Raw genomic sequence first — 27,622 nt, 5'->3', positions numbered from 1 at the left:
CAACTTTGACAGTGTGATCTACGGGAGACGGCTTCGTCATAGGGGCGTGGCCACGCAGGTCGCGTCCTTAGTCCCCGCCCCCTGTCAAACTTTATCAATATAAGCCTATCACAACAGGAGGTGTGACCAGGATGACACATTGAGCCCCACCCACCTCGCCAACCAAGACGAGGGCACAATGCGGGAGGTTTCCCTGCTCTCCCGGAAGTCCGGGAGAACTCCCAAAAATGTGTGAGTCTCCCAGACATTCCGAGAGAGTACGCAACTATGGGAAATCCAAACCCCAGCAACCATGGGCTATCAGGGCACGCTGGTACTTCTAGTTCTACAAGTTATGAGCGCTGTACCGGTACCAGAAGGAACACAATGGAAGCGGCTTAGGATGTATTTGTACAGACATTGTATAATATGATCTCTTTATTAACAGTGACCCATTCAGGACCTTGGCTGATAATGGTGATGGGAAATATATAGGATGGAATCTAGTAATGACTGTGACAAATGATGATATAAATAATTGAACAAGTGACCAGGAAGAGGCGATCTATAACCAGTTAATGGGCTGTAAAGATGATTTCTTTGGAAAGACCTTCCGAAAACCAGCGCAGCCACAGGTGAGCGCGCCCCCGAGGCCCCAGGAGCGCGCTCCAGTGTGCACCAGGCCGCGCGCCCGCGGCTCGGCCGGACCATTCTCTGCGCGCTCCCGTCGGTGCGCTGTGCATGCCGAGGCGCGGCCGCGGGAGTCGGGGGTGGGCGCGCTGCGCGGGCACGGCTCTGAGCTCAGAGTGAGAGTGAGATAGAGAAGCTGCAGCCGGAGCGGAGGAGAGGAGCAGAGAAAAGAGGGACAGCACCCCCAGAGCAGTAACAGCACCCCAGGACTCCACTCTAGCAATGCCCTCAGACAGTAAGTGCACACCCCTCTAAACTGCCCTATTGCCCCCTTACCAACATAATACCTGCTGCCTGCCATCGAGGTTGGCATTCTCTCATGCTTCAGTGTAGAATCATTACTCAACATTGAGTAATGTCTTATTATCTTTGTAAGTGTGTAATAATGATACCCCAGTACCTGCTGCTCTGGTCTGGGTGCATGCCCTAAATCCTGACCCAGTGCCCCCCTGCCCCACTTTTACTCTGCATCTTCATAGTCAATAACCAGCTAATTAGTTCTCATCCTGATTTGCAGCCAGCTCCTCTTTGTACATGTAGCTGCTGGCTGCATAATTACCAACCTGATACCCAGCTACTTCCAGACCCAAACATGCCTGCTCTGCACCCTTATTAGCATCCACAGAATGCCAGGCGTGCGCTAGGCTGGTAGCTGATTGTAATGTATCGGTTGCCAAAACCTCTGGGATTTGCCTGCAGTTGTCCAAAAATTGCCCTTGTCTCTTCTGCAGGTGTTTGGTAGCAAAACCAAGTGCAGCCCTCAAGCCCTTCTAATTCTATAGGATCCAGCTGGGTGGGTAATCTAATCCTATGCATTCCTCTGACTCCCTTATACATGGGCATTGTGCCCCCCCAGGTGTCATTATAGAAAGTCTGTGCAGCCTCTACTTTGTAATGGATGTTTTACTGCTTAATTTATTATCTGTAAATGTACTGAGGCTCCTGACTGGCGTTGCAGGGGTTAACTCGTTCCACACAGGTCTATGCATATGCATCACAGTCCCCATTGGTAGTGAATTGTTTGAAATTCCTCTTGCAACCCTTACTGACAAATGTCACACAGCTCCCACTTTGAATCTATTATTCCTCCAGCTGTAATTGTTAAAATTCCCTCCATGCATATCTATATTTGGTTTGAAAGGCTGTCTATATCCATTCAAATGACCCTGTCTCTGGTAAGTGCACGGTGTCTCCTATGAATAAGGCTGCAAACCATATTAGCCTCAGCACATCTATCTATTCTCTAGGTAGTCATTACACCTACACCTGGCAGTGTGTAATATCATTTGTTCTGGATTATTTGTCTGTGTGTTCACCCCCTAACCCCCTCTCCCCCCTCCACTTCATTGATTACTCTGATCGATGCGTCCTCATTAATTGCAATGATTCTGACGGGCATTATTAAGATCCCAGTGTTGGATTGTTAGGAGCAGCATAGTGTTTGGGCATCTGTCTTGGCTGTGGAAGTTGGAGATGGTTCTCCGCCTGTTGAAGGTTTGTTTGTGATTAGCACATCATTCCTAGTAGTGTGAGATATTCCAGAAGAAAAAGGAGTTGTATCTTTGCAGTGAAGAAGTAACAGAGATAATTCTTCCTCCTCTTTATTTAACAGTCTTAAACCCAGAAGGTATCCGCTAATGTAGGAAACATATTCCACTTACAGCTCAGACCTTTGATATATAACAAGAGACAAATTGGCACGAACAGAGTTCCAGTGTTTATATAAAATGATTTTTTTTTTACAGATCAATATTGTATTTCATGTTTTATCAGTACTGCTCCTGCAGTTGCCAGAGGTGTCCTTAGCTGAATGGGTTAATTAAATTGACTCTCCATGCAGGAAAATGTTAAATATCCCATCAGCCTAGGAATGCAAGGGTTGAATTGGAGAGATATATCATTATTCATAACCGGATCATTCCCTCCTCTGTCTTCCCAGTGGTGGAAACACAAAATAGATAAGGCTTTGAGAGGTACCTGCTGCAATTGTGCTTTCATTAATGATGAGCTCTTCATTGTACCTTTCTAATCTATCCAAACTGTTTAGTGCAAGGCTAATCTGCAGTATGAAAAGGATGAAGAAGTATAAACAGTTTTAACCCTTGAATATGTGATTAAGGTCAGAAGTCTCTTGCAGAATACACAATGGAGACAGGTAATACAAACAGGGTAGGGTTTGCATTCCTCTGTATTCAGTTTAATTTGATTTTAAGGGTGTCTTTTCTAGGACTGATTTTGCTTCCAAATATATACCAATTGTCTTGCCATGTTGTATTGGAAGGAGCTTTGCCCAATGGTGGGATGATAGCAGGTATGCAGAAAAGAACCAGCAGTCAGTATCGCATTCAATGCATTGGATGCAAATGATACATCTCAGGATTCTGCTGCTTTGCGCTTTGAGGAACTTGCAACATTTTTTTTCTTTCTGTCAACCTCTATATGCTGTCAAGGCCTCAAGCTCGTTAGTGTGAGCTGCTCGTTTAAAAAGCAGTCACCAAACTGTTTATTGTGTTAAGACTGTGTATTGTTAAATTATGCTAGGGTGAGCGGACTCATCTCATTATAAACTTGCAGGATAATAATACACATCGGTATGTGCCTGGCAGCAGATATTGTTTGCTGATAAAAACATGACGGTGGAATTAATTGTAGCGTGGAAGCTATAACCTGTGGATCTCATTGAGCAGCAGGGTTTTAAACATCGATCAAATATGATATTAGAGTGTTATATTCAGTAAGGGTCACCTATACGTGAGTTTGGTGTGATACATACATATCAATAATTTCAACCCTAATTGATTTGTTGCTTTGAAGAGGTTATTGGAGGTCCTAGTTTGTGATTGGCTGTTTCTGAGGACATTGGAGACACATTGTAACGAAAGTTCTTTTTTGCTGTTACTGCGAATGTTCAACCTTCCAATTTCCATCAGACTATTACAGATCTTCTTCACGGCAGGTCATTTACTGAGAGTCGTTCTGAGAAATCTCTTCTGCCTAGGATAAGATAATGCAGCCGATGAAATTGGATGGGGCTTTTATTTCAGCCTGATAGTGTCACTGGCCTTACTTTACTCTGTAAAATCCACTTGTTTGATTTTAATGATAAAACTCAAAAGAAAAAAAGCTTGTACATTTGTGGCAGTGTATTGCAACCAAAAATCATAACTTGGTTAATTTTCTCTTTTATTTGTGCTAATCATGATTGCATATACTTAGATTCAGACTCTGATCCCAGGTGTGAAGGGTAATTATGCAGAGGTAAAACAAAGTATTAGGGTATGAAAATAAACCTTGTTAGGCTGCGTGACGCTGGTGTTTCAAATGTGTTCTTCCGAAAAGGAAATAAACCACATTCCATTTATGTATACATTTGATATATGTGTGTACTCCGTGGCCACGGGATTAGGTACACCTTTCTAGCACTGGGTAGGACCCCCCTTTGCCCCCAGAACAGCCTAAATTTTTCGTGGCCTGGATACAACAAGGTGCTGGGAACATTCCTTAGAGATCCTGGTCCATGGTGACACGATGGCATCACACACTTGCTGCAGATTTGTCAGGTGCACGTTGATGCTGCCAATCTCCTGTTCCATCACGTCCCAAAGGTGCTCTCTACGAACATGATCTGGTGACTGAAGGCTGTTGGATTACACTGAGCTCATCGTCATGTTCGAGGAACCAGCTTGAGATACCGTGTGCTCTGTGGCATGGTGCGGGAAGTAACCATAAGAAGATGGGTAGACTGCGGCCATAAAGGGATGCACATGGCCAGCAACAATAACACAGCAGAAGCTGAGATTCTTCAGACCTTGCAACTTTCTCCATATGTTCAACAATGATCCAGTTTGGCTGAGCCTCTGCCCACTGTAACCTCAGTGTCCTGTTCATGGCTCATAGAAGTGGAACCCGGTGCGATCTGCTGCTGCTGTAGCCCATCCACTTCATGGTTCAACGTGCTGTGCTGTCAGCGACTCTTCTGCACCACGCTGCTGCAACATGTGGTTATTTAAATCGCTGTCACCTTCCGGTCAGCTTGAACCAGCCATTCTCCTCTGATCTCTTTGTTTGCCCACAGAACTGCCACTCACTGGATGTTTTTTGTTTTGTGCACCATCCTCGGTAAACACTAAAGACTGTTGTGCGTAAATATCCCAGGAAACCAGCAATTTCTTAGATACTCAAATATGATACCAACAATCATTCCACGGTCAAAGTCACTTCGACCACATTCTACCCCCCCCCCCTCCATTCTGGTGTTTGGTCTGAACAACAACTGAACCTCTTGACCGTGTCTGGATGTTTTTATGCTGCCACATGATTGGATATTTGCAGTAACGAGCCGGTGTACCTAACAAAGTGGCCATTGAGTATATATTCTGCTAAAGTGGGGAAACCTTATCATATGATTCCTTTTATCTGGCATCAAATTTATTTAATCATTACCTAATTATTTGATTACATTGTAACCCAGCCCCAATATCCTGCAGTAGTGGTGGCTGTTTTGTAAGCTTGTTTGGCCAAGGACTTGTGTACGTATTGTGTTTATGTATGAGATTGTTTGTATATTGCTGCAGAATGTTGTTTTACAAATAAATAATAATAATAGTTTTTAATAATGTATCTACACTTTTCTACATAAGACCTCTTTTCTCCAGTGGTGGCGCTGCCGCTCTCTGTAAACCGTAGGGTTGCCAACAGCTCTCATCGCTGTACTTAGTTTTTCCTTTTTGTGTTGTTACATCCAACGTACGCCTGATGCAAATGTTACTGTTTTTGACTTGGATACATTTTGACGTGAATGTAGCATGTAAATACTCTTGTTTTCTTGCGTACGTTCAGAGCACAAATTTGTCCACCATTAACGGAGTCTCATTGTTGCTGATCAGGTCGCCATCTCGCTGGGCACCAAGTCGTAACATCTGTGTGATGAGAGACGTTTGTAGTCTGTGACTGCTGTAGACAGCTGCAGGTGCAGTAAAACGTTCATAGTTTCAGCAATAGACAGGATAAATCCTTTTTTTTTATCTTGAATTTAAAAAAAAAAAAAAGAAAAAATTACATATTTTACAGCTAGAAAATTGCTGGTGCTTCTCCCTGTTCCTTCTAATTACATATTCCACTGTCAAATCACCCAGCAGTTTTCAATTCCAGAGAAATATTGATGTGGAATTGTTTATTGTCACTGTTAAGTTTCTAGAGAGAGACATTATAACTCAGACAAAGTCATTGGAAGTTTGGGGTCACCCGGAGCGCTGGCGGAGTATAATTGATAGCAGTGTGGTGCAGCAGATTTCGGTGGTAGGAGTTGCTACAACTGAGTTACACTATAACAGGTCTTTCTGTCTTCTGATTATTATCTACATCCATTGTATTAAAAGGATTCTGTATCGGGAACTCTCCTATTCTGGATTGTTGTGTTACATTGATTGAGAACTGACATGTTTTTCTTCTGCTTTGTAACAATAACTAGGTAACAATGTGTTGTCCACAGTAGGAGTCTTATTCTTGGTACTGATCTAGAAGGGACATTAGGCTGTTTTCTTCCTATGATAAGCTGCTTGCATGTTATACAGCAACATGTAACACATGTGCACACAGAACACGCATTAAATAGTTTAAAGTGTTTTTTTTTCTCCAGATAACTTTGACACTATTGGATTTTTCTCGTCCTCCTGCAGCTTGTACTAAACACGTTGCATTGTGTTACTTTTTGTGTCTTCCACCAAGGTCTTTTTATCTACCAGGCAGAGATATGTATTTTCGTTGCCCTTAGATGCTACACAGCTCTGCTCCATGCATTGGATACAGTTCTATAAACAGAGCAGTTTGTGTTGTGTCCAAGGGAAGTTGAAATAATCGGTTCTATCTAATCATATAAAGACTTTGGTAAAGACACAGAAGGAAGGTAGAAATATAAAGCAGCGTGTTTTGTGAAAGGAGCAAATCAATGTTGATTCATCTAAAGGTGGATAACAATTTTGCTTTGCCATGTATAAGTGACTTGTGCACCCACATCCCAGAGCAGCAGCGTATTCTCCATATAGCTGGTCTTCCCAGGGTTCCATGGTCATCTAACAGCCCCAGCTGATGTGCGGTACTGCCCTGGGGGGAGTGAGCAGGAGGACCAATCAGACAATGGGATCACAGAGGTTATGAATTCTGATTGGTCCTCCTGCTAACAATTCTACTCTGCAGCAACTTTAAGGCGACAAACTAAATGTTCTGCCATTTAAATTTTAACACCTGTCTGACACTTATCACATAGCTCCATTTTCTCTTTATTTCCATAAACTGGTTAGTATTAAGGAAACAAGCTGTTAATCTGCCATACAAAAATAATGGTGATGGGCGAATGAAGCATAGATTGTAAGCACTGTGGTCAAGCACTGCGCACGTAGAGCCCCATCAGACGTGTGTAAGTCTTAAGCAGTCACAGAATCCTGGTGGAGTCGGACGCACACATAGATGTTTCTCTTGGTGGGGTCATTGGAAATGACCATAATTTTTTGCTGGCGGCCAGTCGGAGTAGTTTTATCCCTTCGCTGCAGTGAGACTGGCAGAATATCTGGTGACCTTTGTTTGATTCCCATTGTCGGCTCCTCATGACCTTGTACTGTATAAGTAATTTTCTCTCTGTGACACCAAAATTAAACGATAATCTCAAGTAGGTATGAAAACTGTACCTGCAAAACGCAGAGTAATTGCTGTGTTAAAATCCCTTGAAGCGATCAATTATAAACCATTTTCTGCTTTGTTCACACGGGAGGTTTTAGCAGTGAATGTGCGCCTTGTCCTATTGATTTCAGCGTAATGTCTGACTGTGTTCGCTGGCTGCTGCCCCAGGTTGTTCTTCCATGTGCTCAGCCGGTGTAACGTAACAGAAACATACTGGGTGACAGGCGTCCTGCGCTTATCCCACACGCATCTGATTTACTAACTGAAATGCAACCACGGTCAGATGTGTGAACTTGTTTCAGCAGTCACAGGATGAATGTGCAGCAATCATCCTGGTCGTTAATAGTTATACACCAATTAGAATGTAAGCTCTTTAGGTCAAGGAATTCTTTCTCATTATATTAAATTGTCTAAACCTGGTGATATGCACCATTTGTTTGTGTGGACATTTACTTTCTGCTTTCTCTAACTGTGGGTGTGACGGGGTACATGAAAAGTACATGAGCAAAACCAAATAAAAAACTGTGCCCTTGCCCCCCTCTTACAAATTATATGTTCCCCCACCTCTAAAAATATAGGGACTATTTAAAGTTGATAAAATATTTTTGAAATGTAAAATGTTCTCTACTTATTTATATAAACATTGGGGGGCACCATACCCACCCCGTAAAGAAGTTACACTATCAAGTAGCAAATTTCACATTTAAGACCATTACACCCACTCTCGTAAACATTTACTGTCTTTTCACCTGTGATACCCACTCGAGGGCCTGATACCACCCTACAACGCTGTCCCGTGCCAGGTGACGATATATATGATACATATCCAGGGCCGGATTAAGGGAATGGAGGCCCCTGGGCTAAGGGGGCCTCCATTCCCCCATGAGGGCCCCCCCCCCCCCCCGTAAACCGAGCTGCCTGCGCCCCCCCCCCCCCGTGATCCAAGATTTTGACTCAGAGTTTCAGCAAAATGTTAAATCCGTTTTGGATTCTATAGAGTGTGTAGTGTGATGGTTTTTGTGAATATTTGACGTATAAGCAGTATAGAGTTTGGAGGCTGAGAAGGGGGGGGACCTGTGTTGTTGGAGCCAAACATGTGGGGGGCAAAGAAGGTTCCTATTTTTAACATTTGTATTAGTTACAATGGTTTAATTTGTTGCACAAACAATTAGGAGACACTGACTGTAAAAACATTCTGTATGTATGTACAATATTGTAACTTAACACATGATATGAAATTCAGATCAGAAAGCGTAAATGTTTTTCTATTTAAACTTAGCGGGGCTGAGTCATTAAAGCATACTGAGCGCAGCGTGCGTTTGTTTTAGAATCGGTCTGGTATCCCTACAACCAAAGTTATCAAGGAGCGGATCTGAAGATCCATCTGGTGATGAATATGGGTCTAGGTCCGCTTTGATCTAACAGACAATACACTGCAGGATATAATACATATGTGTCACAAAAGAACACACAGAGAAAAAAACTATTCAGTTATTGTTAACCGTTAATAAGAGAATGTAAATTTTAAAAAAAGTTGTTTTTTTTTTTTTAATGAAAAACAATTATTAGGCTGTTCTTAATGTGTACTGTACATAAAATACATTTTTAAGTTGCTCCTGAATGCATACATATGTTTAGCATGATACACAGCTGTCACCAGTAGTATTCGGGACTTAGACTAGCCCTGTAGCTGGAGCCAGAGAACCAGCATACTTCGCCATGTGCCGGAGGTTGACGTTGTTGCACGGGAACGCCCTTAATGTACACTGACTACGTCCATACGACCACTCCCCTCCCCGTTCACTCCCTGGAATTATATTGTGTAGTAAGTGACCTTGGCGCTCCAAGACGACTTGGACGTGGCTGCGTTCATTGGTGTATAGTCCGGTTCTGGGAATGCGCAGAATGAATGTGCGGATAAAAGGCACAAACTCGGAAGATACACCCCTTAATGACTCGCATGCAACATGCGCAATCTCATGTATCACTCCTGACTGTTTCTTCAAACCTCTTGCACATACAGGGTTATATTTCATAGCTTTTTACTTTAGAAAATCCATCTCCATAATGTAAGATGTCGCTCTTGCTGCTCAGTAATTGTACAAGAGGAACATTTTACGTCTGAGCTTATGTTAGAGATGGAAATAAACTAAATTAGGCATTAACAGGAAAGGTTTTGTGATTTTTCTGTTTTGTAGTGAAAGTGGCTAAATTTAATTATACTCTGTCTGAGAATTTGTAGAAAACTCTTTGGTGTCGTGGCTGTCGGTGAGTGCACAGACGAGCCAGGGTGGGGGCCTCACATTGGTTGACTACCAATCACTGTCCAGCGACTGACTGGTACCACTTGGGCACAGCTGCATGTGTATAAATGTGTTGCATTATATACCTGACGGATGTGCATATATTCAACTAAGTATGTCCATTATTGTTCAGTTCACCATCTGCAGCTGATTGACAGCTTCTCTCACTGAATAGGCAGACAGTGACTGATAGGCTTACAATCTTGTACTGTGGATTCATACACAGGGTTAGTACTTTAACCAACTGAAGTGGTGTCAACTATTAGTAAGGGAAGGGTGAGGTAAAATTCTGTTAAGCTTTATCTTTTGTCAGGGTAATTGTTGCTCATTCTTCATTTCTTAATATATCAGTTTCATGGTTTAGTGGTCCTTTAAGTTTTGGCGTAATTTACTCATTGCAAAATGGCCGCTCCACGGCACAGATACAGCTTTGGACCTGTTGTTTTATAACAATTTGCGTAAGTATGTCCGTCATAGGTTCGCGGAGTAAGATGGTCACATGCGCAGAGGGGAGGAGTTGGACGGAGTGAATACGTTCATGGAAGGTACAGATTAGGCGGCATCGATGCCCCTGGGTTTACGGAGTTGAACTAAAATTAGATTCCAGTTTGCGGAGCGAGATAGTTGTAATGTGATAAATGGGGGGACCAGGGGGATTTTCAGGAGGTTTCCTTGCTGAGCACAAAGACTTGAGCTGGTGGGATTTGGGCCTTCGATTATATTTTTTATAGCTCTTTTTATTTTGGCAATACCAAATACAAACATAAGTAAATAACACAGCTATGGTAATAAAAACAAACAAGGGAGAAAAAAAGAGACAATCACAAAATACAACGTATGGCATAGTAAACCAGTAATCTTTCAAAAGGTAAAATACCTCACAAGTTTGTTCGCAAGTTGTTACTATTTACTTACAAAACAGTTCCCATACAGAGTGTATCCTGTAACGATAAATTAATACATGAAGAGTTTAAAGTAAAAAAAAATGGCACTCTACCCCTTTCCACCAAATCCTCATCCCGGGCAGTGGGGGCTGTGGTAATTAACAAGATTGGGACCTATGGGGTGTCTACTTTGTCATCCTAGTTGTCCCAAAATAATGGAACGATCCCTTTGCAATCTGCAAATAACGTTTAACTAAACGGAAAACTCTCCCAAAGTATCTTCACCATTAAATAAATAATATATATTATGTAAGTTTATGTTGTTTTTGTTTTGTTTCCATTCGGTCTACAATGAATCGGACAAAGAGAAGGATATCCCATTATATATCTGGGCTATGACGGACCACAAGAAAGACCACTTTGTTTTATATGTAATTAAGTGGTGAATGAGCATTTTGGGAAATCTGTTTATTCAATTATAGTTTACATTTTTATTTTACTCTATTTGTATAATTAGTAAGTATCTCAAGGGTCCCTGACCACTTCATTGCATTAAGTTGCCACTGCAGGGTCCCAATCTTATTAATAACCACTGCCCTACAGCCAAAAATGGGGGTGAGCCCCAACCAGATTGGGGGAGGGGACACGGTTGTTTTGCAGCCCCCTCCATAGAGACACAATACTGCCACTATATTTTCCTATAACAGGGGGACCCTGCTCGTAGTCTCCCCACGTTATGCGGATACCAGCCCATGCCATCTAACACTGGGGCCGGTTTGGGGGAAAGGGCATACGCTGCCTGTTTTTAATTCTGTATTGTACACGGCACTGTACAATGTTGGATTACAGTTGGTGAGCTGATGAATGGGCCCTTTATAAGTATAGGAGATGAGTCTTTCTGGGTTCACCTCGTGCAGTGTAATACAAAGTTTCACACACAAAAGTGACACACGTACAATAAAAACCCAATGTCCTCTCACACTAATGTTTTATATGAGTCAGAAATATACCTGCACCTGCCCAGCAACAGAATTGTACCTGGAAGAGTAAATGTCTAACTTTGTACAAGTGATTTGGTCATCCATTGCCAGGGGGTATGTGCCTGTGTCTATAATGATAGCTCTTCATGCATCACTGCCTCTTTTCACCATTTTAAATAAAGCTGAGTGAGATAGAAGCTTAATGCATCGGTAATGTGCAGTAATGAGGGAGAGCTGTCACTATCCGTTCACAGTGTTGACATTTAAGTATAAAAGAGTGGATGGTTTCATTATGGGGTTAGGTGGCTGTATGGAAGAGAGATGTTTAATGTACGACTGCAACATAGACGCTGCAATTAGTGGCAGGACATGTACCTCAGTACTGTCCAGCATGACACCATGTGAAACCTCTCAGAGCTACTGCATCAGGTACAACATTAATCTGCAGATATTGCTACAATCATGTGTGTAGAATGAGAAAGTGGTTCCCTGCGGTGATATTCACAAAGTGTGTTCATCACCGTCCAATCACAAACTAACCTGCTACATAGACTGTGTGACTGCGCTCACTGTGACATCACCATCCAATCACAAACTAACCTGCTACATAGACTGTGTGACTGCGCTGTGACATCACCATCCAGTCACACACTAACCTGCTACATAGACTGTGTGACTGCGCTGTGACATCACCATCCAATCACACACTAACCTGCTACATAGACTGTATGACTGCGCTGTGACATCACCATCCAATCACACACTAACCTGCTACATAGACTGTGTGACTGCGCTGTGACATCACCATCCAGTCACACACTAACCTGCTACATAGACTGTGTGACTGCGCTGTGACATCACAGGGACATGGAGGCTAGCTCAGAATACAGGGATATGGAGGCTAGCTCAGGATACAGGGACATGGATGCTAGCTCAGGATACAGGGACATGGAGGCTAGCTCAGGATACAGGGACATGGAGGCTAGCTCAGGATACAGGTACATGGAGGCTAGCTCAGGATACAGGTACATGGAGGCTAGCTCAGGATACAGGTACATGGAGGCCAGCTCAGGATACAGGTACATGGAGGCTAGCTCAGGATACAGGGACATGGATGCTAGCTCAGGATACAGGGACATGGAGGCTAGCTCAGAATACAGGGACATGGAGGCCAGCTCAGGATACAGGGACATGGAGGCTAGCTCAGAATACAGGGACATGGAGGCCAGCTCAGGATACAGGTACATGGAGGCTAGCTCAGGATACAGGTACATGGAGGCTAGCTCAGGATACAGGTACATGGAGGCTAGCTCAGGATACAGGGACATGGATGCTAGCTCAGGATACAGGGACATGGAGGCTAGCTCAGGATACAGGGACATGGAGGCCAGCTCAGGATACAGGGACATGGAGGCCAGCTCAGGATACAGGGACATGGAGGCCAGCTCAGGATACAGGGACATGGAGGCTAGCTCAGGATACAGGGACATGGAGGCTAGCTCAGGATACAGGGACATGGAGGCTAGCTCAGGATACAGGGACATGGAGGCCAGCTCAGGATACAGGGACATGGAGGCCAGCTCAGGATACAGGGACATGGAGGCCAGCTCAGGATACAGGGACATGGAGGCTAGCTCAGGATACAGGGACATGGAGGCTAGCTCAGGATACAGGGACATGGAGGCTAGCTCAGGATACAGGGACATGGAGGCTAGCTCAGGATACAGGGACATGGGGGCTAGCTCAGGATACAGGGACATGGGGGCTAGCTCAGGATACAGGGACATGGGGGCTAGCTCAGGATACAGGGACATGGGGGCTAGCTCAGGATACAGGGACATGGAGGCTAGCTCAGGATACAGGGACATGGAGGCTAGCTCAGGATACAGGGACATGGAGGCTAGCTCAGTATACAGGTACATGGGGGCTAGCTCAGGATACAGGGACATGGAGGCTAGCTCAGGATACAGGGACATGGAGGCTAGCTCAGGATACAGGGACATGGAGGCTAGCTCAGGATACAGGGACATGGAGGCTAGCTCAGGATACAGGGACATGGAGGCTAGCTCAGTATACAGGTACATGGGGGCTAGCTCAGGATACAGGGACATGGAGGCTAGCTCAGGATACAGGGACATGGAGGCTAGCTCAGGATACAGGGACATGGAGGCTAGCTCAGGATACAGGGACATGGAGGCTAGCTCAGGATACAGGGACATGGAGGCTAGCTCAGGATACAGGGACATGGAGGCCAGCTCAGGATACAGGGACATGGAGGCCAGCTCAGGATACAGGGGCATGGAGGCCAGCTCAGGATACAGGGACATGGAGGCCAGCTCAGGATACAGGGACATGGAGGCCAGCTCAGGATACAGGGGTATGGAGGCCAGCTCAGGATACAGGGACATGGAGGCCAGCTCAGGATACAGGGACATGGAGGCCAGCTCAGGATACAGGGACATGGAGGCCAGCTCAGGATACAGGGGTATAGAGGCCAGTTTAGATAATTTAGGTTTTATGGTGTTTGCATTGTTACATTTTAATGATATATTTGGAGAAGACTGCTGCTAAGATGCACTTAGGAAGTCTAAGTAAACAAGCTGTACTTTTTGTAAATGATAGATTTTCTTGAACTAATGTTAGATAATATCACTGTTTGATAGATATACCCCTAAGTGTCACTTTGCAGGAGGAAATTGCATTGTAATTACTAGCTTAATTCATTTACATAGCATTTCCGTGCTTTCTTTTCTCTGTGCCTTTGTCTATGGGGATTGTGCTTTCTTGTATCGTACAGTAATTTGAGAAAACTACCTAGAAACAGAGAAAAGAGAGAAAATGATGGTTTCAGCGGCTAATAATTATGTTCACCTGCTCTTCGTGCTATAACTGCAGGTGAACCTCAAAAATGAAATGTTCAAACTCCAGGTAAGAGGCTTCTTGATACATGTGAATTAGAGTGTAAGCTCCTTTGGGCAGAGCCACCTTTACTGTACTTCATTTGTTTTTTATCATGATACCATCCATGTACAGTGTAATATATGGGCACTTAAATATAGAATGATGATATCAATAACATGAAAATAATAGCATACCCAACCATTCCAATTTAGACAGGACAGTCCCGGTTTGAGTGCTCTGTCCCGCTATCCTGATTGGTTCCGAGGATGGGAAGTTTGGGAGGTATGTCGCATTCACTGGCGAATGGCGGCAGGCATGGCAGTTAAAGGGTTTGGAGGAGACGGGAGGGGAGATAGTGGCAGCCTAGCTCTTCAATAGCGCTAGGCACCCCCCGAGTGTGGCCACCCCCCCCCCCATTGTGACATTGGCCCGGTCCCCTATTCCAATGTTGGGAGGTAATTAGTTAAAATATTTATTATGAAGCTTGCTGTACAATAAATCTCTGCAAACAGGAGCAAATTTATATTAAGATGGTATTGGACTAATAATATTTACTTACCATCATCCGTTTCCAGCTTCCATGGTGATCTCTCAAGTGGGGGCTGGTTCTGAACTCTCTACACTTTTAGGGGCATATTTAAGAAATCACGGTAGTGCACTATCGTGCACTTACCGTGGAAATCAGATCCCGATGTGCTCTCTGCAAATTTATTAAAGGTGCATCGCAGCAGATATCATGGATATCTGCTGCATTGCACTCCTGATCGTTTTTGCGAGCAGTCACCATTCAACAGTATGGTGACTGCTCCCAGCCGCAATCTAACAAGTCATGTTAATGTACCAGCTGAAGCTGGCGTAGATTATCATAATTGAAAGAATCTAATGCTGTCAGCTCTGCTCCGAAGAGCAGAGCTGGACAGCGCATGTGTGGAGGGATCACATGATCCCTCCCTGTCACTCACCGCTCTCGTTGCAGAGACAGAGCGGGGGTCTTCAAACTGCACATGCGCAATTGAAGAATGAAGAGGAACGAAGATGACCAGTAGGAGATCCTGAGACAGCGCGTCCCGGAGAGGGGGGTAAGTATGATTTTTTTTAATTCCAGAAACAGGAGTTTTTCGGAACTGCTGTTTCTGTGATCCATTTTTAATAAATTTGAGAAATACATCAATCCTTATGCATGCGATAAGGATTGATAAGTATTTCTCATTTTTCCCGATAAATGATAAATGTGCCCCATAGGCTGCATACACGTTTTTCCATCTGTTTCCTTTGCGTTATTCTATGGTACGTTTTTGTAACTCCTTCTTTTCCGTTTCGGTACATTTTAAAACCAATGCATTTGAGACTCGCATTCATCTCAATGACAGCACGTTATATATGCAATGCGAATCGGCTGAGTAGCATTTTCAACATGCATTTGGCTTGAACAAGACTGCACATTCCTGCTTTGTCACAGATGCATGTTTAAAAGAATGCAGATATAAATGTCTATTAAACAGATATATAAACCCAGTGCGGTTTTATAAGCGTTTTACTTTGCATTTTTAGCATTCCAGTGTGTATTTAGCCTATAAAATCAGTAAATGAAAAGAATTAACCAAAGTTAGTGGGGAAAGTTTTCTAACAGCTATAGAAGCCGTTTGAATTGGCCTCGAGGTTCTGCAGTAACCTCACGGGTATGTTACCATGTGATGTTGTAGGAAATGACCTTCTCTTCGCTCACATCTCATAGTTGCAAAATTACTACGGAATCTTGCGGCTATTTGAATCGGCCTCACGGTGTCCTGTATTAAGCAGTGAGGTTACATGAACACTTCTTGGTAAATTTGCAGTACAAAGTCACGTTCACATTAAACAACGGATTATACCTTCCCGTTTGATATGCAAGAATTTAATCTTTTGGACTTTAATGGTTTCTCATTATTGTTAACACTGTAAATGCTTAAATAATCAAATGGCTCATTTGAAAGTGCCATTATAATACAATTTTCATTTTAATTCTAATGGCAAAAACAGAAGCTAGTACCCCCTCATAAATTAGTTCTGAAGCTATGGACGTGTTCCACGACCTTTTATTTAGTTGTAAAGTGTTGTGTGTGTGTGTGTGACCTGTGTGTGTGTGACCTGTGTGTGTGTGTGACCTGTGTGTGTGTGACACCTGTGTGTGTGTGTGACGTGTGTGTGTGTGACCTGTGTGTGTGTGACACCTGTGTGTGTGTGTGACACCTGTGTGTGTGTGTGACACGTGTGTGTGTGTGACACGTGTGTGTGTGTGACACGTGTGTGTGTGTGACACGTGTGTGTGTGACACATGTGTGTGTGTGTGTGACACATGTGTGTGTGACACGTGTGTGTGACACATGTGTGTGTGTGTGACACCTGTGTGTGTGTGTGACACCTGTGTGTGTGTGTGACACCTGTGTGTGTGACACGTGTGTGTGTGTGACACGTGTGTGTGTGTGTGTGTGACACGTGTGTGTGTGTGACACCTGTGTGTGTGTGACACCTGTGTGTGTGTGACACCTGTGTGTGTGTGTGACACCTGTGTGTGTGTGTGTGTGTGACACCTGTGTGTGTGTGTGTGACCTGTGTGTGTGTGTGTGTGACACCTGTGTGTGTGTGTGACACCTGTGTGTGACACCTGTGTGTGTGTGTGTGTGTGTGACACCTGTGTGTGTGTGTGTGTGTGACACCTGTGTGTGTGTGTGTGTGTGACACCTGTGTGTGTGTGTGTGTGTGACACCTGTGTGTGTGTGTGTGTGACACCTGTGTGTGTGTGTGTGTGACACCTGTGTGTGTGTGTGACACCTGTGTGTGTGTGTGTGTGACGTGTGTGTGTGTGTGTGACCTGTGTGTGTGTGACCTGTGTGTGTGTGACCTGTGTGTGTGTGACCTGTGTGTGTGTGTGACCTGTGTGTGTGTGTGACACCTGTGTGTGTGTGTGACCTGTGTGTGTGTGTGACACCTGTGTGTGTGTGTGACACCTGTGTGTGTGTGTGTGACCTGTGTGCGTGTGACCTGTGTGTGTCCGCTTGGACAGATGAGGTTGCACAATGTTACTGCAGCCGGACCTGCTCCATTCGGGGAATATTTCTCCGCTCCCAAACTTAGCGCTGGCTTTCTGATTGCATTAATCTGGGTTTAACAGAGGAATTGATATAAAACAAAACAAACCCTTCACATCAGTTAAATATTTGAACTCCGGTTAATTCGGGAAGAGAATTAGAGGTTAGTTCAGGAGATGATGGGATTTGTTAGGTTGTTGACTGCAGCAAAGATGAAAGAGAATCTTAGTATGCTGGAGCCCCAGCAGTAATCACCGTCATACAATCAGCTACAATGTATTTCATACTTCCAGAGAGAAGTTATTGCAGCTTTAGATGTTTCATCTTATATGAGCCAAGCAAATAATGATATATTGTGTTAGAATTGTGACGTAGGGTTCCTGAGTATCTCTGAATGTGGGTTCCCAAATTTAACCCAATAAGGATCATTTATGCAGACCCACAAAGCTTTTTTTATGTGTGCAAGTGCACCTACAAATACACCTAGCGCATTTCACCTTGCGTTCTCACTTTCGGTTATTGCAACTACCATGGGAAATTCTGTCTGTGCCAAGTTTTATGGATACAGCTGAAAATGCGCATGGCGGAAAGAGTGAAACGCCACTTCAAAGTCTGAGGCCAACCTTAGGAACAATGGTGTTTGCACAGCTTTAAATGGTTGTGGAAATATTAAACATGTACACCGGGGGGAGGGGAAGGGGGGTCCTGTAAATCATAACTCATATAACGTCTAATTATTCACACATTTTTGTTCATGTAAAATAATTTCCCTTTGAGCTGACTAATGATTGGTTGGTATAGAATGCAGCTATTGTGCACCTATGTTAATAAATGACCCTTATGTTCTCCAGAATAATGGAGCAGCTCTGTGTAGTATCTAAGGTTCTGCCCCTCTGGTTACCTGGGTGTCATTACATCAATATGTCTACTATGGGTCTTTGAAGTATAATGGGCTTTGGATTTAGAGGTAAGATTGTGACACTTTACTCTGGATGCAAGTGGGGATCGCTTAGGAAGCCAAAAATTCGTGCACAGTATCTTGCTTTGGAGACTTCCGTTTGGTTTCCTGCATTCCTGTGTCACTGATATCTGCATTACATTTGTCTGTTTTGATTGCTTGCATGCCAATGGAGGTTTTACAACTTCAGTGTTCGCTAAACAAAACGTTACCCACGTCGAAGACCTCCCATTGCACACACAGAAGTTATACATTAAGGTCTTTAATAACGCTTGACAATAAGGGGACATTTTGGCTGCCTTTACTTCATGTCCTGTCTATTCTTCCCGTTACATCGCACTGACTGCACTGTTGCTTTATATTCTCCTAGGGGCACATTTATCAATCTTTTCATAAAGTGAAAAATAGTTTTCAATCCTTATCGCATGGATAAGGATTGAACTATTTCTCACATTTATGAAAAACGGATCACAGAAACAGCAGTTCAGATAAACTGCTGTTTCTGTGATTAAAAAAATCACACTTACCCCCCTCTTCGGAATGCAATGTCTCCGGATCCTCTCCAGGTCATCTTCGTTACTCTTCATATATTAATTGCGCATGTGCAGTTCTTCGAACTGCACATGCGCACAAAGATCCCCGCGAGCGGTGAGTGACAGGGAGGGATCATGTGATCCCTCCACACATGCGCTGGTCCAGCTCTGCTCTTTGGAGCAGAGCTGACAGCATTGGATTTTTTCATTTATGATAATGTACGCTAGCTTCAGCTGGTACATTAACATGACAAGTTCCCGAATTTTTTTTTTTTCGGAATTTGTTAGATTGCAGTTCGGAGCAGTCACCATACTGTAGAATGGTGACTGCTCCCAAAAACGAGAAGGAGTGCAAAAAAGCAGATATCCATGATATCTTCTGCGATGTACCCTTCTTAAATATGCGAGGGACACAGAGGGACATTTTTTTAATGATAAGTGCACGAAAGTGCACTATCATTATTTGTTAAATATGCCCCAATGAGCAAATTACTTACTGATCGCAGTGAATGCGCCAACGACAAGGTGATGCAGAACCTCCGCGACGGCTCACAAATCGAGAGACTACTTTCAGTTTTCCTTATCACAGCGGCCTCTTCTTACAGCTCGTGTAAATTTATAGCGCATGGAACAAAATCTCATTTTAGCAGTTTAGTCCCGCGGACAGTCACAAATTTTTATTGGATGGTAAACTGTAGAAACTAAAAAGCAGCAGGAACGCACCATTACAATGCGCAACAAATGACTTGCACTGTATTGGGGACCCTGCACGCAGAATTATTTTAGGATGAGTCAGGTGGGTTAGTCTCCATCTTGCGTACAGCATATAATTATTTAGGGTCTATGATTGGGTGTAATGTAAATGTTGTAAGTAGTTACTATAGATTGACCTTAATAGTGGCAGCTTTGTATTCATCTTGGGCCTGATTCATTAAAGATCTTAACTTAAGAAACTTCTTATTTCAGTCTCCTGGACAAAACCATGTTACAATGCAAGGGGTGCAAATTAGTTTTCTGTTTTGCACATAAGTTAAATACCGACTGTTTTTTCATGTAGCACACAAATATCAACTTTAAATTTCAGTGTACAAATAAGCTATCAAGTATTTGTGTGCTACGTGAAAAAACTGTCGGTATTTAATTTATGTGCAAAACCGAATACTAGTTTGCACCCCTTGCATTGTAACATGGTTTTGTCCAGGAGACTGAAATAAGAAGTTTCTTAAGGTAAGATCTTTAATGAATCAGGCCCCTTGTTAGTTAAAATAATCTTGGGCTGATTTTGCACATATCCACTGGTCTATTGGAAGAATTTATACCCAGTGAGAACTATTGGGCCTTAAACCATGTGGAAACAGCCTTATGGTTGCGATAAGGGATGATAATTAACGAGAAGGAAATGGGAACCTTTCATCATCACCATTTATTTATATAGCGCCACTAATTCCGCAGAGCTGTACAGAGAACTCATTTACATCAGTCCCTGCTCCATTGGAGCTTACAGTCTAAATTCCCTAACATTTCCGTAAATTTTGATAGCAGCCAATTAACCTACTTGTATGTTTTTTGGGGTTTTTTTGGAGTGTGGGAGGAAACCATAGCACCCGGAGGAAACTCACACAAACACGGGGAGAACATACAAACTCCACACAGATAAGGCCATGGTCGGGAATTGAACTCACGACCCCAGTGCTGTGAGGCAGAAGTGCTAACCACTGAGCCACCGTGCTGCCCAACCTTTAATAAGAGGCAGGTTTTTTTTTTTATTAGATTAGATGTAAGAAAGAACCTTTTGACTACTAAGCCAACAAAAATCCTCTAACTTTCAATTACTAGGAGGTCTAGCCATCGCCTATGGCTACATCCCAGACTCTAGACTGGAAACTCAAATGCTGCCTCACATAGAAATAAAAGCCAAAGAAGTAAAGAAAACTTTTTTAACATTACTCTCTAATACTTTACCTATTGTTTTTTTATCCATCTTAACTTCTACATATATTCCATGGTTTTGTTCCCGTTAACATGTATTTTGGAAGTGTGTATCCAGAATGAGCAGCATAGATGTACAGCAGGGGTGGGCAAACCTGTCCTCAAGGGCCATATACAGTTCATGTTTGTAGGATTTCTGTCTGTAGAAACAGGTAGGATAATTACTGACCCAGCCAAATAGATTAACTCAGCTGTACATGATTAAAGAAATCCTAAAAACATGAACTGGATATGGCCCTTGAGGACAGGTTTGCCCACCCCTGATGTAAAGAGAACTAGTACAGGGGGCATTAAAACAGCACCAATTCTGTACAGCAGGTGGCAGTATAGGGCCCTTTTCATTCCTTCTCTCGGCCATTTACTGCGCGCTGCCTCTTAGAATATTCTGTCCCAGGGGTTACAATGTTGCACGGTTACTGTGTGTATACTGTATTTGTGTTACATTGAGTAAAGGAATTTGAAAAGGGTTTTTTTTCTATTTTGTTAGCTTAATCTTTGTCTTATTCTTATTCTTTTTGTGAGAGATTCTGCCAATATTATTGAGGATAATAGCGTTTCCCCCTGTTTGCGCTCCTAATGCACTATTATCGTTCCTAATGGCCCAATAAAGGTTATTACAGCTTTCAAATCCGCGTTGATCCGGCGTTCCTGTGGATCTGTACATAGCCGACCCTGGGAATCTTTATCGGTTGTGTAACTTGTAGTGTAGTTGGGTCATTTCATCTGTAGCTATGGATCATGGTAATAATTCTGCCTCAATCCATCATGTAGATTAGGAAATTTCCTGCTAGGCCTCTCATCAGGCAGCCAGAATGGTTCGTGAAAGGATTGAACAGACAGCGGAGTAGATTGCGGTGTAATTTGGCTGTAACGAGCGGTATAGAATTGTATGACATAATGCAGTATGTACTAATCCCTCTGCTATGAGCCCCCTCTCCGTCTGGTATATAGAGAGGCTCCGGATGTGGAGGAAGAGGGTATAACCTGTGTTATTTGTGCCGTCAGATATTCCTGATAGACTGCGCTACTGATTTCTATTTTGGAAAACTGTTCATATTAAATAAATAACCTATTCATAAAATCATTGGACTGTAACATCCAATTCATTCTTGTTCCCATTGCTTGTTATTCGGCTGACCTCTCTTTTGTCCCGTACTAACTTGTGATCCTTTAATCTCTTTTGTACATGGCGCTGCTGTCTAACTGGTGGTCCGCAGGCCAGTTCATCCCACAAAGGCTTTTCTACGACCTGTGACTCTTGCTGTAGATAACACTGGCGTATAGCCGGCATTAGAAGTCCCGTCTCTCGTAAGAGAGCCGTTCAGTGCACAAAGTAATCTCTCTGTTATACTGGTCTTTTCAGCTTGAACTTCATAAATGTCTTCTCCTTCCTTCATTATTACAAAGTTCCTTTCATCTCGTTTGTAAGCTTGAATTAAACGGACTTTTATAAAGAGACGATTGTTACTGTACTGGTCTGGAAGTGGTGACTCTCAGTCTTCCGATGGGGAATTATTTATCATAATCGTCATCGTTTGTTTGTAAACGGCGCCACAAAACTCTGCAGCGCTGGACAGTCGCTATTAACAGTTATACAGAAAGTCAGAACAAGGGCATGTGAGGTCAGAGGGTAGAGAGTGCCCTGGTCTTGAGAGCTTACAATCTAAACTAATACCGGTGGATAAGGACCGGATTGTAATGGCTACGTGTATATACAATCTTAAACCTTCCATTTCACAGAATTACCAAGCAAAGTACAGATGAACCTGCTTCTACCACTGTCACACTACGAATATGATATAAGTGATTAGCCCCTCACCGGATAGACAGCCGCACAGCTATGATTAATCCTCTTCTGTACAGGATCATGTAGAGCTGTGTTTAACTTCCTCCTAGTGAGTGAGGACTACGCAGTCTTCATTCTTCAATACATAATTAATCTCCTCTGCAGGTATGGAGGAGGCAGAACTGACATAAACTGCATTATCAACATATAGACAATCATCTAATTGGATTATAATCTGCAGCGTGACGTCTGCATCTCTGCATGTGAATGAGCGCAAGTCTCTGTGTGATTATTTTATTCTCTAGATTCATTGTACAGTGAATGCAAAAAATATATATATGTTATTGAAAACATACAGCATTGCTTCCATGTTTCTTATTGTTTAGAAACATTTAGTATTACTGGTTTATTGATAAAGTTTAATAAAAAAAAATATTGGAAAGTTGGAGTCGTTATAAAACAAAGATCAATAAGTATGTATCGGCTCTTATGTTGGTATCAGTTACATTGTTAGTTATGTAGATATCGCCCGTCCTTGTGACTTTGGGATATATTTACTAAACTGTGGGGTTTGAAAAAGATTCTAGCTGTCATTTTGTAGAATGTATTAAATAAATAACTAGAATCTGGTTGCTATAGGCAACATCTCCACTCTTTTAAACCCACCGTCTAGTAAATATACCCCTGGACTGGATTTGGACACCACCTGGACCTCTAGACCAGATCTGGACTCACTCTGAACTTCTTACAGCTTGTTCTTTGACTAGCAGTTTTCTCTCTGGCACTGGCAGACTCCCCTATGAAAATGTCAGCTCTCGCCCCGACACAGGCAGTTCCCTCTGTGATTCTGCAGCTCTCCCTGTTAGACTGACAGCTTTCTCTGTAAGACTGGCAGCTCTTTCTAAGGGATTGGCAGGCCTGCTCATTGCATTCAGCCTCTTCATACTGGTGTTACACTCCATGGCTGTGTCTCTCTCTGCAGTTTTCCCATGGTTACATATGTAACCTTATATTTTATTACTATGTGTTATATCTACAAAGGGGCTTCTTATATAAAGCACTACAGAATCTGCTGGCGCTATATAAATAGATGATGAAATATTTTGTAGGACACTCAACAGTGCACGCCCCCAAACCAGAAACAGAGTAGGCTTTCTGCCTGTTTCAGATAATTGTATATACATTCTACCAGAGAGGGCATCTAGCCACAACTGTAGGTAGGGAGTTTAATTCAAAAATCATCATTGTGACTGGATCACTATTAAATAACTTTTGATATTAATTTATTTAAGGGAAATAGCGCAGGGCGCATATTTATATAATTGCATATGCACTTATTTTTTGTATTGTATACTGAAATAGGAAATCGTTATTTCTGAGACCAGGGTAGAAACAGTTTTTTCCTGTTTTCACCTTACTAAAGGATATGCCTTTTTTCTGATGCATATATCTAATACAATAGGCCTTTGTGGATGAAGGTATTGGGATGCATTTAGTATGGAAGTGTCATTGTTTAGGATTGTAAGGTTGCTAGTGGAAACCTCCAATTAGGTATATGTGGAAGGGAGTCTGATAGCAGGAAGTGCTAACAAAGTTTTGTGATGAAGTGTCATGCCTGCTCTGGCCAAAGGCCCAGCAGGGGGTAGTTGCTGTGTGGCCTTTGTCCAGAGTGAATTTACAAGCGCATGTAAATCCATGTTTGTGTAAATAGAGTATATCCTGATGCTAAAAATAGCTATGTCTGAAATGTATAAAAGGCACTAGCTGTATGGGAAAAGTGTTCTTCTGATATGAACTGACCTGATCACTGGGACCTTTAACCAGTGAGAGCAAATAAACATCTTGCTTCAAAGACCTGCTTGGAAACATCTTCAATATTGCTGTATTCCTGTGATCTACAGATTAGACCCTAAATCTAATCCGTTCTCCGGCTGTTTCTGAGGTTGGGACCCAAGCGTTTCCGGTACCACCGCTCTGCCTGCTACCCAGCAGCTCTGGCCAATGTGATAGGCCAGGGGGGGATCCATTCACAGCAACCCTGATCTATAGGAAGAGGTCCGTAGTTACCAGCCCAGGTACACCAGCAATGAGGTACACTAGCAGCGTCAGTGACCCAGAAGGAACATGGTTCTGAGTGCCATAGAAGGAGCTCAGTGTTGGCAGCATTGTAAGCCCCTCTGTGTTTAGAGGGCGTATTTGGGATAACGAAAGGGAACGGTGGCATAGTAAGCCCAGCCGGTTCCCAGCAACAACAGACAGGGTGGCATAGGCGGTCCATCCTGTCACAGTCATCATCATATATCCAATGAGTGTTTTACATTTAGTTATGGATAAAAAAATGATTTGTCTGCAAAGTTGGACATGACCTTCATGAAGTCATTCTGCGTTTGCTTGCTGCATTCTGACATATTTCTGGGAAGCTTTATCCCACTCATGTCACTGCCATGGATTTAATAAATAAAACATGCTTTTCATTTTTGGATATAGTTCCACTTTAAACTTTATTTGCATTTTATTGCACAGGGCTAATGATACAACCAGAATCTTTCAGTGTTAGAGAATCATTAAGATGTTGAGTTTTTGGGGCACCTGTCGACTCCAGAACACTGACAGTAAATGCTGCAGAGTATTTGGGCTGTTTTCCAATGTTTCCCGGGCTGTGTGCCACATGAGATTGACCTTTACTCAGTTTAAACCAATATTTAAACCTTTTACCCTTTGTAAAGCACTTTGATGTGCTGTCTTTTCCTGGATAAAAATACTTGTATAATCAAACTATAATCTGATCAAATCACTCTCTTCAACTCAAGTCGTTTATTTTGGTGTTTATCCGGGCAGTGTCCAGCTGCTCTGCTGGCAGAGACCTGTAGCTGTAAAATCCTCCGTCGTTTCTGATATCCGATACATGGTTATTAGGCCGCAGGCTTTCTCCTTTGTTAGCGTTAAGTCTTGTTCTTAACGGCTGACAATTAACAGCGAAATGTGGGGAGTTGTTACTTTTAACATATTTGGGGGCACATTTATCAATATTCACATAAAGTGAAAAATAGTTTTCAATCCTTATCGCAATGATAAGGATTGAACTATTTCTCACATTTATGTACAGCCCTGCACAGAAACAGCAGTTCCGAAAAAACTGCTGTTTCTGTGATAAAAAAAATCATACTTACCCCCCCTCTTCGGAACGCGATGTCCCTGGATCACCTCCTCGTCCTCTTCATTCCTCTTCTTTCAGCAATTGCGCATGTGCAGTTCATGCGCACAAACATCTCGCTCTATCTCTGCAACTATAGTTGCAGAGAGCGAGCGGTGAGTGACAGGGAGGGATCATGTGATCCCTCCACACATGCGCTGTCCAGCTCTGCTCTCCAGAGCAGAGCTGACAGTACTGAGATTTTTCAATTATGATAATGTACGCCAGCTTCAGCTGGAGTACATTATCAAGACAAGTTTCCGAAAAAACATTTTTTTAGATTGCGGCTGGGACCAGTCACCATACTGTTGAATGGCGACTGCTCCCAAAAACGAAGAGGATTGCAAAGCAGCAGATATCCACGTTATCTACTGCGATGCACCTTTAATAAATATGCAGAGGACACGGAGGCACCTTATTTTTCCGGTAAGAGCACTATCGTGCTTTCTTAAATATGCCCCTAGGTTTCTATCTCCATATGACTTCAGACAATTATGTAAAAACATTACGTAGAAGACAAACTCCTGTTTTTGTTGTTCCTCTATACTGGCCTACTCTCCTGGAATGTCGTGGAGACTCCCCAATTTTGGGTAGTTCCCGCGGACCCCCCAGGAGAGCAAACCTTTCTCCCAAATCCCGCTCCCTTGCTAGTGAAGTGGGCGGAACCTGGTCCTCAGTGTTGCGATTAGTGGCATTTCTTCACAAGGGCCGGGGCAAATATATAACGTGAAACACCTCGCCCCCCTCCCGAACTTCCCACTTGACCTACCCTCCGGGGGAGATTTTTAAAGTGGGCAAGTAGGTGTTACTCTTTTCTACAATTTTCTACATTTAATATGTTGCATGATCCATTAGGCATCTCTAGGATGTTCAGTTCCTACTTTTGTTCTTTTCAAGGGATGCTTGTAATTAAAGTTACATGTCGTTCATGACAAACTTTACGCTATAAACATATCTTAAGGCGACATGTTTAAAGTTTTTATTATCGCTTATTTTCAGAAGAACTAACTCCCAATAATAGTACTTTGGTGGGGCCCCACTCTCTCTATTTAGCAGGTTATTAGTGCTCACATAGAGCTGACACCTCTGTCCATCAAAGTCAGTGCTGCTGAACTCTCTGTAGCCGGAGACGGAGCGGTTTAAATGGAATTCTTACAGCTGCTGGCTCAGATGTCCCCGGGTACGTAGAGATCCAAGCAGTGGTGAAGGTGATCGGCACATGTGGCGGCTCTCTGTGAGCATCGGCACCCCGTTAATAGATCGAACGGTGAGCGTCCCATGGGGCTAACAATCAACAAAGTAGGATTATAGAGAATGGACGGGATTTAGTAAGAATCATTCCTTGACTCTCTTCATCTACATACAAATTAATTACTGTAGCACTGATCACCCCAAGAAAATATTAGACCGTGTGGCAGGTAAATCAGGGACTCCTGCTGGGTGTTAAAGTTTCTCACCCCAATAGTAGAAAGAAAAGAGTGCTCATTTGTTAACATGGAGCTTAAGGGCAAAATCTGGACGCAACAAATCAGCAATGAGCTTTTATCTGCCTCTTTATCTGTGCATGTTAAATAATGAAAGCATGTGTCTGATTGGTTGGTATGGATAAGTGCAAATTGTACACTTAAATATAACCTTAAACATGAAACACAAGAGGGTTGGAATTATGGCTCCTTGTGTCCT

The 27,622-nt window shown here is 43.0% G+C and overlaps 1 protein-coding gene across 2 annotated transcripts in view; it reads left to right on the top strand.

The window, feature by feature from the left end:
• Window positions 1–777: 777 nt before the first annotated feature.
• PTPRF (protein tyrosine phosphatase receptor type F) overlaps window positions 778–27,622 on the top strand; it is a 513,733-nt gene continuing 486,888 nt past the window's right edge. Inside the window, exon 1 of one of the 2 annotated variants that reach the window (XM_075181665.1) lies at window positions 778–904. The gene's annotated coding sequence lies outside the window, so the exon portion shown is untranslated. The remainder of the gene's footprint in view (window positions 905–27,622) is intronic. The other variant, XM_075181664.1, reaches the window with a different exon arrangement.

The sequence above is a fragment of the Mixophyes fleayi genome, chromosome 8, assembly GCF_038048845.1.
Source record: "Mixophyes fleayi isolate aMixFle1 chromosome 8, aMixFle1.hap1, whole genome shotgun sequence".
NCBI classification, from domain to species: Eukaryota; Metazoa; Chordata; class Amphibia; order Anura; family Limnodynastidae; genus Mixophyes; species Mixophyes fleayi.
Note: the sequence above shows the minus strand (reverse complement) of the source record. Positions and strands in the feature narration are given on the sequence as shown.